Source organism: Arachis stenosperma, chromosome 2, assembly GCF_014773155.1.
Source record: "Arachis stenosperma cultivar V10309 chromosome 2, arast.V10309.gnm1.PFL2, whole genome shotgun sequence".
In the NCBI taxonomy this organism is placed as follows: domain Eukaryota; kingdom Viridiplantae; phylum Streptophyta; class Magnoliopsida; order Fabales; family Fabaceae; genus Arachis; species Arachis stenosperma.
In genome coordinates, this window is record NC_080378.1 from 79,480,815 (window position 1) to 79,494,050 (window position 13,236).

General features: G+C 39.6%; 1 non-coding gene across 1 annotated transcript; it reads right to left on the reverse strand.

The window, feature by feature from the left end:
- Positions 1-12,786: 12,786 nt before the first annotated feature.
- LOC130964997 (small nucleolar RNA R71) lies at positions 12,787-12,894 on the reverse strand. Its single transcript, XR_009081057.1, has one exon. It is a non-coding gene; the product is annotated as a small nucleolar RNA R71 (small nucleolar RNA).
- Between the last annotated feature and the right edge of the window lie 342 nt (positions 12,895-13,236).

Genomic DNA, 13,236 nt, shown 5'->3' on the forward strand with positions numbered 1-13,236 from the left:
GAGGGCCAAAATGTCCACCACTCTCAGAGGAGTGACAGGCCTCTAAGATGGACTGGAATTCTGATTGAGGCACACACCTTCTAATTATCCGGTCAGCACCATACCTCCATAAATATGGATCATCCCATATATAATATTTGGACTTACTTTTCAATTTATCCTTCTGATGCTTAGTAAAATTGGGAGGGAAGATATGACTAACTAGATAATTAGCTACAGGTGCATACCAAGGAACTACTTCAGATACTGCATGCAAGCTGTCAAATGGAAAAGCATCATTGATGGGAGTGGAATCATCCTTAATGTGCTCAAGGCGACTCAAGTGGTCCGTCACTAAATTTTGAGAACCACTCATATCCTTAATTTTTAAATCAAATTCTTGCAGCAGAAGTATCCAACGTATTAGTCTTGGTTTGGACTCTTTTTTCAGATAATAAGTATTTTAGAGCTGCATGGTCTGAGTACACTACCACCTTAGTACCAAGTAAATAAGCTCGGAGTTTGTCCAAAGCAAAAACAATAGCCAGAAGCTCTTTTTCAGTGGTAGTGTAATTAGACTGAGCAGCGTTGAAGCATATGCAATTACAAAAGGATCCTTACCTGCGCGCTGGGCTAGTGCCGCTCCCACTGCATGATTGGAGGTATCACGCATAATCTCAAAAGGCTGGCTCTAGTCTGGTCCTCTCACAATTGGAGCTTGAGTCAAGGCGATCTTCAGCTTATCAAACGCTTCCATATAGTCCTCACTCAGCTCAAATTCAACATCTTTTAGCAGCAGTCTGGATAAAGGCAAAGCTACCTTACTAAAGTTCTTGATATATCTCTGGTAAAAACCTGCATGGCCAAGGAATGAACGGACTTCCCTCACGGAAGAGGGGTAAGGTAAACTAGAAATGACACTTACCTTTGCTGGATCTACAGAAATACCAGTATTAGAAACAACGTGTCCTAGAACAATACCTTGTTTAACCATAAAATGACATTTTTCAAAATTCAATACAAGGTTCGAACTAACACACTTGTCTAATACTCTAGCTAAACTATCAATCAAAGGTTGAAAGAATCACCATACACACTAAAATCGTCCATGAAAACTTCCATACAGTCTTCAAGAAGATATGAGAAAATACTCAGCATGCATCTTTGGAACGTTGCCGGTGCATTACATAAGCCAAAAGGCATTCTCTTATATGCATACGTTCCAAAAGGACATGTAAAAGTAGTTTTCTCCTGATCTTCAGGAGCTATATAAATCTGAAAATAGCCGGTGTAACCATCTAGAAAACAGTAGTGTGATTTACCTGACAGGCAATCAAGCATCTGATCGATAAAATGCAGGGGGTAGTGATCCTTGTGGGTAGCTTGGTTGAGACGCCTGTAATCAATGCATACCGGGCATTCTGCACTCTAGTCGTAATGAGCTCTCCATGCTCATTCTTTATTGTTGTGACTCCAGATTTCTTTGGAACTACTTGTATTGGGCTGACCCATTCACTATCTGAGATTGGATAGATGATATCAGCTTCCAGCAATCTGGTCACTTTCTTCTTGACAACCTCCAAGATGGTGGAGTTCTGCCACCTCTGAGGTTGACGGACAGATCTTTCTCCTTCTTACAAAAATATCCTGTACTCACAAACTTGAGGGCTGATGCCTACTATATCTGCCAAGCTGCACCCAATAACCTTCTTGTGTCTTCTCAGCACACTAAGCAGCTGCTCCTCTTGTTGGGAAGTGAGTTCCCTTGCAACGATAACTGGGAACTTCTGATTATCCTCAAGATAAGCATATTTGAGGTGGGGTGGAAGGGGCTTTAAGTTCAATTTCTGCTCATGGCTAGGTACTTGATCATTTGGAGCTAGTGATGATGGCAAAGTGTCCTCGTTGTGTTCAGGGGGTGTCCCGACACTTGGACCTTGCTCCATGTGCATCTCTTCTACTTCTTCTTGGTGAACCACAGCCACGGTCTCATCAATGATGTCGAACTGGAAGATGGAATGATCTTCCGGGGGGTGCCTCATGGCTTCATTTAGATTAAAGCTCACCGCTCTACCATCTATCTCGAAGGAGTAAGTTCCTGAGAAGGCATCCAACTTGAACTTGGAAGTCTTCAGAAATGGTCTTCCAAGTAGGATGGACGATGGTTTTCCTGAGTTATTAGGGGGCATTTCCAAGATATATAAGTGGTGCACGAAATTGTGATCATCAATGGTGCAATCAACATGGTACGCTCAATTGAAATCTCAACTCTTTATCACAACTTCGCACAACTAACCAGCAAGTGCACTGGGTCGTCCAAGTAATAAACCTTACGCGAGTAAGGGTCGATCCCACGGAGATTGTTGGTATGAAGCAAGCTATGGTCACCTTGTAAATCTCAGTCAGGCAGTTTTAAATGGTTGTGGATGATATATGAATAAAACATAAAGATAAAGATAGAGATACTTATGTATTTCATTGGTGAGAATTTCAGATAAGCGAACGGAGATGCTTTGTCCCTTCCGTCTCTCTGCTTTCCTACTATCTTCATCCAATCTTTCTTACTCCTTTCCATGGCAAGCTGTATGTTGGGCATCACCGTTGTCAGTGGCTACAATCCCGTCCTCTCAGTGAAAATGTTCAACGCACCCTGTCACGGTACGGCTATTCATCTGTCGGTTCTCAATCAGGTTGGAGTAGAATCCATTGATTCTTTTGCGTCTGTCACTAACGCCCAGCCTTCAGGAGTTTGAAGCTTGTCACAGTCATTCAATCATTGAATCCTACTCAGAATACCACAGACAAGGTTTAGACCTTCCGGATTCTCTTGAATGCCGCCATCAATTCTAGCTTATACCACGAAGATTCCGATTAAGGAATCCAAGAGATAAACATTCAAGCCTTGTTTGCTTGTAGAACGGGAGTGGTTGTCAGGCACGTGTTCATAAGTGAGAATGATGATGAGCGTCACATAATCATCACATTCATCAAGTTCTTGAGTGCGAATGAATATCTTGGAATAAGAACAAGCTGAATTGAATAGAAGAACAATAGTAATTGCATTAATACTCGAGGTACAGCAGAGCTCCACACCTTAATCTATGGTGTGTAGAAACTCCACCGTTGAAAATACATAAGAACAAGGTCTAGGCATGGCCAAATGGCCAGCCTCCCAATACATGATCAAAAGACTCAAAGATCTAAAGATGATCTCAGATCCAAAGATGAAAATACAATAGCAAAAGGTCTTATTTATAAAGAACTAGTAGCCTAAGGTTTACAGAAATGAGTAAATGACAGAAAAATCCACTTCCGGGCCCACTTGGTGTGTGCTTGGGCTGAACATTGAAGCATTTTCGTGTAGAGACTCTTCTTGGAGTTAAACGCCAGCTTTTGTGCCAGTTTGGGCGTTTAACTCCCATTCTTGTGCCAGTTCCGGCGTTTAACGCCGGGCAGTTTTGAGCTGATTTGGAACGCCGGTTTGGGCCATCAAATCTCGGGCAAAGTATGGACTATTATATATTGCTGGAAAGCCTAGGATGTCTACTTTCCAACGCCATTGAGAGCGCGCCAATTAGGCTTCTGTACCTCCAGAAAATCCACTTCGAGTGAAGGGAGGTCAGAATCCAACAGCATCTGCAGTCCTTTTCAGTCTCTGAATCAGATTTTTGCTCAGGTCCCTCAATTTCAGCCAGAAAATACCTGAAATCACAGAAAAACACACAAACTCATAGTAAAGTCCAGAAAAGTGAATTTTAACTAAAAACTAATAAAAATATACTAAAAACTAACTAAAACATACTAAAAACATACTAAAAATAATGCCAAAAAGCGTATAAATTATCCGCTCATCAATAAGTCAATGGGAAAGGTTAGCCCTTTAATGCGCATGAGCACATCCTCAGCAATTCCAACCACTGTAATAATGCTTTTATCTGCTAACACAAAACGAGCTGCCGACCTTTTTAAGGGAGGGAGCCTCAAAGCATCATATATAGATAAAGGCATAATACTCACACATGCTCCTAAGTCACACATGCCGTCAGAAAATACTACACCCCCCAATGGTACAGTTAACCATGCATGGACTTGGGTCACTACATTTTTCAGGTATATCCCCCATTAAAGCGGATATGGAACTACCTAAAGGAATAGTTTCTAATTCATTAATCTTATCCTTGTGTAAGCACAAATCCTTTAGAAACTTTGCATATTTAGGTACTTGCTGAATAACATCAAAAAGGGGAATAGTTACCTCAACCTTTTTGAAGATTTCTACCATCTTGGGATCGAGTTCCATCTGCTTTCTGGACTTTCTTGCAAGGTGTGGAAAGGGGATAGGGATGGCGCCACGTGTAGCTTCAACTGCCTTTAATGCACTATTCTTTGGTTGAGTCGCTTCTTCTTCAACCATGTCTTGTACTTCCTCTTCTTTTTCAGTATCCTCTGCCTCAACAATATCATCCACTTGAATGTTTTCATTGAAGCTTGGCTCCTCATGACTCCTCTCTTGCAGTATGGTTCCGGACCGCAAAGTAATGGCATTAATGCCACCTTTCGGGTTGGGTAAGGATTGAGAAGAAATTGCACTGGAGCTTGAAGGTTGATTGTTGGAGGAATTAGTAAATCCATTCGGGAGATGAGAGCTTGTATTGTGGAACTAAGACCATTTATGGAGGAGTTAATTGTATTCTGAATGTCTTGATGTCCTTGCATCATAGTGTGAATCATCTCATCATTAGAAGAAGAAAGGGGGTAAGTGATTTGAGGGGCCTGATGTTGGTTGTTCTGAGGCACTTGGGATTGCCTTTGGTGAGGTGCTCTGTAAGGCTGGTTTTGGTTCTACTGTCTGTTGTTGTTGTTGTTCCACCTCTGATTTCCATTGTTGTCTCTGCCTCCTCTGTTGTAGTTGTCCCTCCAACCCTGGTTGGAATTATCACTCCAACCCTGGTTGGAGTTGTCTTGCCAAACATGATTGTAGCTTCCACCTTAGTTGTAGTTGTCGCCTTGTTGATGGTATCTCTGACTCGGGCGGTCATTGAAATTATGAGTAGCTGCCAAGGTGTTGTCTTCTTGTTGGAACTGCGGACACTCATCAGTGTAATGAGTATAATTGGCACATATTCTGTACACTTTTTGAGGGACCAACTGTTGACTCTGTTGTAATGGGGGAGGCTAAGGTTGTTGTTGATGCAGGTGTATCTGCTTCAGTAAGTTGGTTATCTCACATAGTGTTTGTGTGAGGGCAGTATTCTCACTGCTAGAGGAAACCTCTGCAACAACCTTGGGATGGTTGTTCCTGTTCCTGGCGTTCCGAGTAGACTCAGCTAGATCGGTAATCAATTACCAAGCTTCATATGCGGTCTTGTACTTTTTTAGAGAACCATTGCTTGCACCATCTAATGTGGTTTTGTCCTGAGACCTCATGCCTTGTGTGAAGTAGCTGATCAAGACTATCTTGTCAATTATGTAGTGGGAACAAGCGTCTAAGAGATTCCTGAAGCACTCCCAATACTCATAGAGAGTCTCTGAGTCACCTTGAATAATGCAGGAGATTTCTTTCCTCAATCTATCAGTCACTTCAGCTGGAAAGTATTTTTCTAAGAACTCTCTCCTGAGCATATCCCAGTTAGTAACAACTGCTTCAGGTTGAGTGTAGTACCACTCCCTCGCCTTTTCCTCAAGAGAAAATGGAAAGGCGAGTAGCAGAATAGAAGTCTCGTTTTCACCCTGCCGCCTAATAGTAGAACAGGCTGTCTGAAAATCTCTGAGGTGCTTGAGAGGCTCTTGAGCAGGTAAGCCATGAAACTTCGGCAGTATATTGATTAGTGTAGTCTTCAGTTCAATATCTACACCCAGATTCAGATGACGCGCTTGAAAAGGTGGCAGTGTAAAGTCCGGAGCTCCTGCTTCCTGAAGAGTAACTTTGCAGGGTGCTGCCATGTTATCTGCGCATAAATCAGCAAAATTAGTAGAAGAGGAGCTTGTTTCTCCCTTAAATGACACTTCAAATTCGTCATCAGATAGGACTGGTGAATTGGTAGTAACCACTTCACCACCCTCAGAGGCTAACCGACGCCGAGCTCGCCTTATACGTGAAAGAGTTCTTTCAATTTCCGAATCAAACGCGGCTAAGCTCGGATTAGGCAGTGAACGCGTCATTCAATGAAAGAAATGTACAACTCATGGTAATAAAAATAAAGATAAAATAAGCAAATATGTAAATAAAATATTTACACTAATCAGTAATTTAGCACATTATTGCAACTCCCCGGCAACGGCGCCAAAAATTGACGTGCGAAAAATTACCGATTAAGAAATTAATTCAGAAATCAGCGCTACAAGTATAGTTCCTAATCAATAAAAGTTCCACGTATCAATTTAAAAGAGTTGTCACAAAATTTAGAATAAAAATACTGGGAGTATGAATCTCAGGTCGTCTCCCAACGAGTTGACAAAAGAGTGCTATTTTATTGATCAGAGATTTTCCAAGAATTTTTAACAGTTAAAGAACAGGAAATTAAAAGATTGTGAATTAAAGCAATGTAAATTAAAGAGATTTATGTATTCAGAATAAAAAGCCTTGACCGGGGGAATGATTAATTGGAAGTTCTATCCTTGTTGGATTTTCTCAAGTGTCGTATCAAGAGGTTGTTATTTTCACTTAGTTAACCCTTACTAAATAAAGAAAAGTCAAGTGATTGAGCTAACTCTTATTCACAAGTCCTAATCATCTCCCTTGGAAAGGATTAGCGTTAGTAAATAGAGAATTAGCCAACAACTTCCAATTTAACTAATCACATGAGCATTCCAACTCAAGGGTCTCCTCTTAATCAACCCCCAAGTCAAGTTGGAAATCTACTCCATTGACATGAAAATTACTCGCATAGAATTAAAAAGAGAATAAAAGGAAGACATGATAAACAATAACTGAAAATTGATTAAAGGTAAAAATAGTTCTTGCATTAATAAATTATAAAAACAATCCAATTGTAATTCTGAATAAGAATTAAGGATATGAAAGAGTAAGGGACAAAGGAAACGAACTAGAATAATGGAAACTTCAATGGAGGTAGTAACTCTTCTCAATATCCAAATCACAAAGCATCAAAAGTATCAAAACTAGAAATCTATGAATGTGAGGAAAACCTAGAGGAAGAAGTAGTTTTTCTCTAAGATTCCCTAAAACTCAAAACTAAAACTAATGAATGAGATAATGTGTGAATGTGTGTTGAGTCTCTGCTTTTCCCCTGGCTCTATTCTGTGTTTCTGGACCGAAAACTGGGTCTAAACTCGGCTCAAAAATTGCCCCCAGCATTTTCTACATTTTTCTGCAGGTCGCGCATGTCACGCGTACGCGTCGATGGTCATCTTCGCGCGTCAGGTACACGCACGCGTCGCTGTGCAAACTCGCTTCCACGCGTACGCGTCAGGTACGAGCATGCATCACTGTGAAAATCTCCAGATCACGCGCACACGTGAGCCATGCGTGCGCATTGATGCTCGCTAGTTGTCTCCTTTATTTCTTGTATTCCTTCTATTTTTGCAAGCTTCGTTTCCATCCTCTAAGCCATTCCTACCCTGTAAAGCTTGAAAACACTAAACACACAGATCACTGCATCAAATGATATGAAAGGACATTAAAATACATAATTTAAAGGCTTAGGAAGCAAGTTTTAAATCTCAGAACAAAATCTGAGAAGGAATTGTAGAGTCATGCAAATAGTATGAATAAATGTGCAGAGACTTGATAAAAACCACTCAAATTAGCACAAGATAAACCACAAAATAGTGGTTTATCAAGGCTTGATGGAGATTTTGGGAGCTTGAAGTGGATTGTAATCTAGAAATCTATTTTTGGAGGTGTTGGAGTGTTGAAAGTTGAGGAAAAGTTGAATTGGAGGTGTTCCGGGTTGAGCAGAGAATCGGCCAAGTTATGGTTTTGGATTTTTGTATCTAAAATGTAACGTATTATGAAAACTTAGGCTAGTGACCCTAGGATATAGATTGAATTGTTGATGTAGATGATTGAATGATGTGGATTGTGTTGATTATGTGGTTAATGGTCTTGGATGGTTGTGGTTGATGCTAATTATTGATAAGGCATGTAAAATAGTAAGTGACATGGTGTTGGTATCCATGATTATTAATGAAGTGAGATTTTGTTTAAGTTGATATGGAAATTGTCACAAGTAATTGATAATGTATGTTGTGAATTGTTGAACTTGGGTTATCGAGTTAAGATTGATGAAACTAGAGAATTATTATGTTGTGAATTGAATAAGGAAGTTGGAATGTGGTTAAGGTTGAATTGGTAAAGTTTTGGTTGAATTCAAAAAGGTTTGAAAGAGTATGTTTTGAAAATTGAGGTTTGTTGGTTTTTGTGAAAATTGTGATTTTTGCCAACTTTGGTAAAGCATAACTTGATCTCCAGACCTCCAATTTGTGTCAAACTTGTTTAGAAATAAAATTTGATCCGAGATGTTTATGCCATTTGAAGAACGGAAGAAAAATATTTTAAAACGAGGAAGTTATGCTCGATCAAAGTTTGGTGTACAAGCTAAAAATTTTGGACTTAGCAGCTTTTTGGAGCTACTGCATTGTATGCGTACGCATACATTCCATACACGGAAAGAGAACTGCGTACACGAAATGGGCCAAAAAGCACGCTCACATGTACACGTGACCTAGGGTTTTGCGCACGTGAATTCCCTCATATGCGGCTAGTCATTTCTGTTTGGTGGGCATGCGTGCGCGGGAAGGGAAATACGTATGTGTGACCCTGTTTTCAGAAAACATGAGCTTTATATTTTTAAAACCAAATTTCAAACCTCTAAGCCTCTATTTTCATCCTTTTAGTCTTAAATCTTTATAGTATGCCTAGTAATGAGAAGAAGAAAGGTGGTAACTTGTGGATGAAGTAAAGGGAGAATTAATGATGAAACATGATTAATGATGATTGTATGAGTTGCTGAAGATGATGGTGGAAGTGTTGTATATGCCATGAGCCGAAGGGCTGTATTTGTTAATGAATTATGGCTGGTTATGGATTATAATGTGAGCCGGATGGCTATGATAAATATTGATTTGTGGCTGAGTATGTATATGTATATGATTGTTGATTGATAATGTGATTTGATGCACTTCCAACTATTTGATTTTCCAATTTTCCCTTGGTGAAAGCAGTGGCTAGCCAACACGTGCTCCAGGTTGAGACTCGATACTCTGCTGACCCTGTATCATAAGTGTGGCCAGACACTGTAAAAGTTTCGGATGAGCTCGCCCCCTTAGATAAACACTAGTGTGGATGTTATATGATTATGATTATGATTGTGAATTACTCGGGTTGGTGATGAGCGGATAATTTGTACGCTTTTTGGCATTGTTTTTAGTATGTTTTTAGTATATTTTAGTTAGTTTTTAGTATATTTTTATTAGTTTTTAGTTAAAATTCACTTTTCTAGACTTTACTATGAGTTTGTGTGTTTTTCTGTGATTTCAGGTATTTTCTGGCTGAAATTGAGGGACTTGAGCAAAAGTCTGATTCAGAGACTGAAAAGGACTGCAGATGCTGTTGGATTCTGACCTCCCTGCACTCAAAGTGGATTTTCTGGAGCTACAGAAACCCAATTGGCACACTCTTAATTGCGTTAAAAAGTAGACATTCTGGGCTTTCCAGCAATATAGGATAGTCCATACTTTGCCCAAGATTTGATGGCCCAAACCGGCGTTTAAAGTCACCTTCAGAATTCCCAGCGTTAAACGCCGGAACTGGCACCAAAGTGGGAGTTAAACGCCCAAACTGGCACAAAAGCTGGCGTTTAACTCCAAGAAGAGTCTCTACACGAAAATGCTTCAATGCTCAGCCCAAGCACACACCAAGTGGGCCCGAAAGTGGATTTTTATGTCTTTTACCCATCTTTGTAATTCTTAAGCTACTAGTTCCCTATAAATAGGACCTTTTACTATTGTATTTGATATCTTGGTAGCTATCTTTAGTCTTATGCTATCTTAGATCATGGGGCTGGCCTCACGGCCATGCCTAGACCTTGTTCTTATGTATTTTCAACGGTGGAGTTTCTACACACCATAGATTAAGGTGTGGAGCTCTGCTGTACCTCGAGTATTAATCCAATTACTATTGTTCTTCTATTCAATTCAGCTTGTTCTTGTTCCAAGATATCACTTGTTCTTCAACTTGATGAATGTAATGATCCGTGACACTCATCATCATTCTCACCTATGAACGTGTGACCGTCAATCACCTCCGTTCTACCTTAGATTGGGTGGATATCTCTTGGGTTCTTTAACCGGAATCTTCGTGGTATAAGCTAGAATTGATGACTGCATTCAAGAGAATCCGGAAGGTCTAAACCTTGTCTGTGGTATTCCGAGTAGGATTCAATGATTGAATGACTGTGACGAGCTTCAAACTCGCGATTGTGGGGCGTTAGTGACAGACGCAAAAGAATCACTGGATTCTATTCCGACATGATCGAGAACCGACAGCTGGATAGCCGTGCCGTGACAGGGTGCGTTGAACATTTCCACTGAGAGGACGGGACTGTAGCCACTGACAATGGTGATGCCCAACATACAGCTTGCCATGGAAAGGAGTGAGAAGGATTGGATGAAGACAGTAGGAAAGCAGAGAGACGGAAGGGACAAAGCATCTCCATTCGCTTATCTGAAGTTCTTACCAATGAATTACATAAGTATCTCTATCTTTATCTTTTATTCATATATCATCCATAACCATTTGAGTATGCCTAACTAAGATTTACAAGGTGACCATAGCTTGCTTCATACCAACAATCTCCGTGGGATCGAGCCTTACTCGCGTAAGGTTTATTACTTGGACGACCCAGTGCACTTGCTGGTTAGTTGTGCGAAGTTGTGTTTATGCCATGGTATTGAGCACCAAGTCTTTGGGGCCATTACTAGGGATTATTTGAGTTGTGAAAAGTAGTGATCACAATTTCGTGGACCAAGTTTTTGGCGCCGTTGCCGGGGATTGTTTCAAGTATGGACAACTGACGGTTCATCTTGTTGCTTAGATTAGGTATTTTTCAGAGTTCTTAAGAATGAATTCTAGTGTTTCAAGGTGATGATCTTATCATCACCAAAGCTGATTAATTCTCATCAATTTAGCTCTTGAATGCAATGTCCTGCTGAAGCTTGGCTATCCATGTCTATTTCCTTTAGACTAAAGATTTAGACTAACATTGCATGATTCCTGGAATTCTCATTAAGAATTTTGATACCTTTATTTTCTTTTTCCACTTAATTTTCAAAAAATAAAAAAAAATTACAAAATCATAAAAACCAAAAATATGTTATGTTTCTTACTGAGACACTAGTCTCATTTTAAGTTTGGTGTCTTGCATGCATTGTTTATTTGATCTTGGTTCTATTTTCAAGTCAATAATACAGGGAACTGAAGATTCAGTACATGCAGCAGAGGAATTATACAGAAAAAGCTGGGCGTTCGAAACGCCCAGTGAAGAAGGAAAACTAGCGTTTAAACGCCGGTCAGGGTGCCTGGCTGGGCGTTTAACGCCCAAAAGGGTAGCATTTTGGGCGTTAAACGCCAGAATGGATACCATTCTGGGCGTTTAACGCCAGGATGGCACAAGAGGGAAGATTTTGTTTTTAATGCAATTTTTTTTCAAGTTTTCAAAGTTTTTCAAAATCAAATCTTTTTCAAATCATATCTTTTCAATCATATGTTTTCAAAATCAATTTCTTTCCTTTTTCAAAAATACTTGCTATCAATTAATGATTTGATTCAACATTTCAAGTATGTTGCCTTTTCTGTTGAGAAAGGTTTAATGTTTGAATCATATCTTTTCTTGTTAGACAAGTCATTAATTTTTAAAATCAAATCTTTTCAAATTGTTTTTCAAATCATATCTTTTTAATCACATCTTTTTCAAAAATAGTTTTCAATCATATCTTTTTGATTTCTAATTTCAAAATCTTTTTCAAAAATCATTTGATTTTTTTTTAGTTTTCGAAAATCAATTAGTATTTTTCAAAATGTTTTTAAATCTTTTACTTAATTTTCGTAAAACTCTTCCTCTCTTCTCACATCCTTCTACTTATGGAGTAACACCCCTCCTCAATGCACAATTCGAACTCTATCTCTCTAAGTTCGAATTCTTCTCCCTCTTCCTTCTATTTTTTCTGTTCCTCTAACACCTCAAGGAATCTCTATACTGTGACATAGAGGATTCCACATTTTCTTGTTCTCTTCTCTTTCATATGAGCAGGAGCAAAGACAAAAGCATTCTTGTTGAGGCTAACCCTGAACCTGAAAGGACCTTGAAGCGAAAGCTAAGAGAAGCTAAGGCACAACTCTCTGTAGAGGACCTAACAGAAATCTTCAAACAGGAAGAACCCATGGCAGCCGAAAACAACAACAATGCCAACAATGCAAGGAAGGTGCTGGGTGACTTTACTGCACCTACTCCCGACTTCTATGGGAGAAGCATCTCTATCCCTGCCATTGGAGCAAACAACTTTGAGCTTAAGCCTCAATTAGTTTCTCTAATGCAACAGAATTGCAAGTTCCATGGACTTCCACTGGAAGATCCTCATCAGTTTTTAGCTGAATTCTTGCAAGTCTGTGACACTGTCAAGACTAATAGGGTTAACCCTGAGGTCTACAGACTTATGCTATTCCCTTTTGCTGTAAGAGACAAAGCTAGGATATGGTTGGATTCACAACCTAAAGAAAGCCTGAACTCTTGGAAAAAGCTAGTCAATGCCTTCTTGGCAAAATTCTTTCCACCTCAAAAATTGAGTAAGCTTAGAGTGGAAGTCCAAACCTTCAGACAGAAGGAAGGTGAATCCCTCTATGAAGCTTGGGAAAGATACAAACAATTAATCAAAAAGTGTCCTTCTGACATGCTTTCTGAATGGAGCATCATAGGTATTTTCTATGGTGGTCTGTCTAAACTATCCAAGATGTCTTTGGATAGCTCTGCTGGAGGATCTCTTCATCTGAAGAAGACGCCTACAGAAGCTCAAGAGCTAATTGAAATGGTTGCAAATAACCAATTCATGTACACTTCTGAAAGGAATCCTGTGAACAATGGGACAAATCAGAAGAAAGGAGTTCTTGAGATTGATACTCTGAATGCCATATTGGCTCAGAACAAGATATTGACTCAGCAAGTCAATTTGATTTCTCAAAGTCTGTCTGGAATGCAAAATGCACCAGGCAGTACTAAGGATGTTTCATCTGAAAAAGAA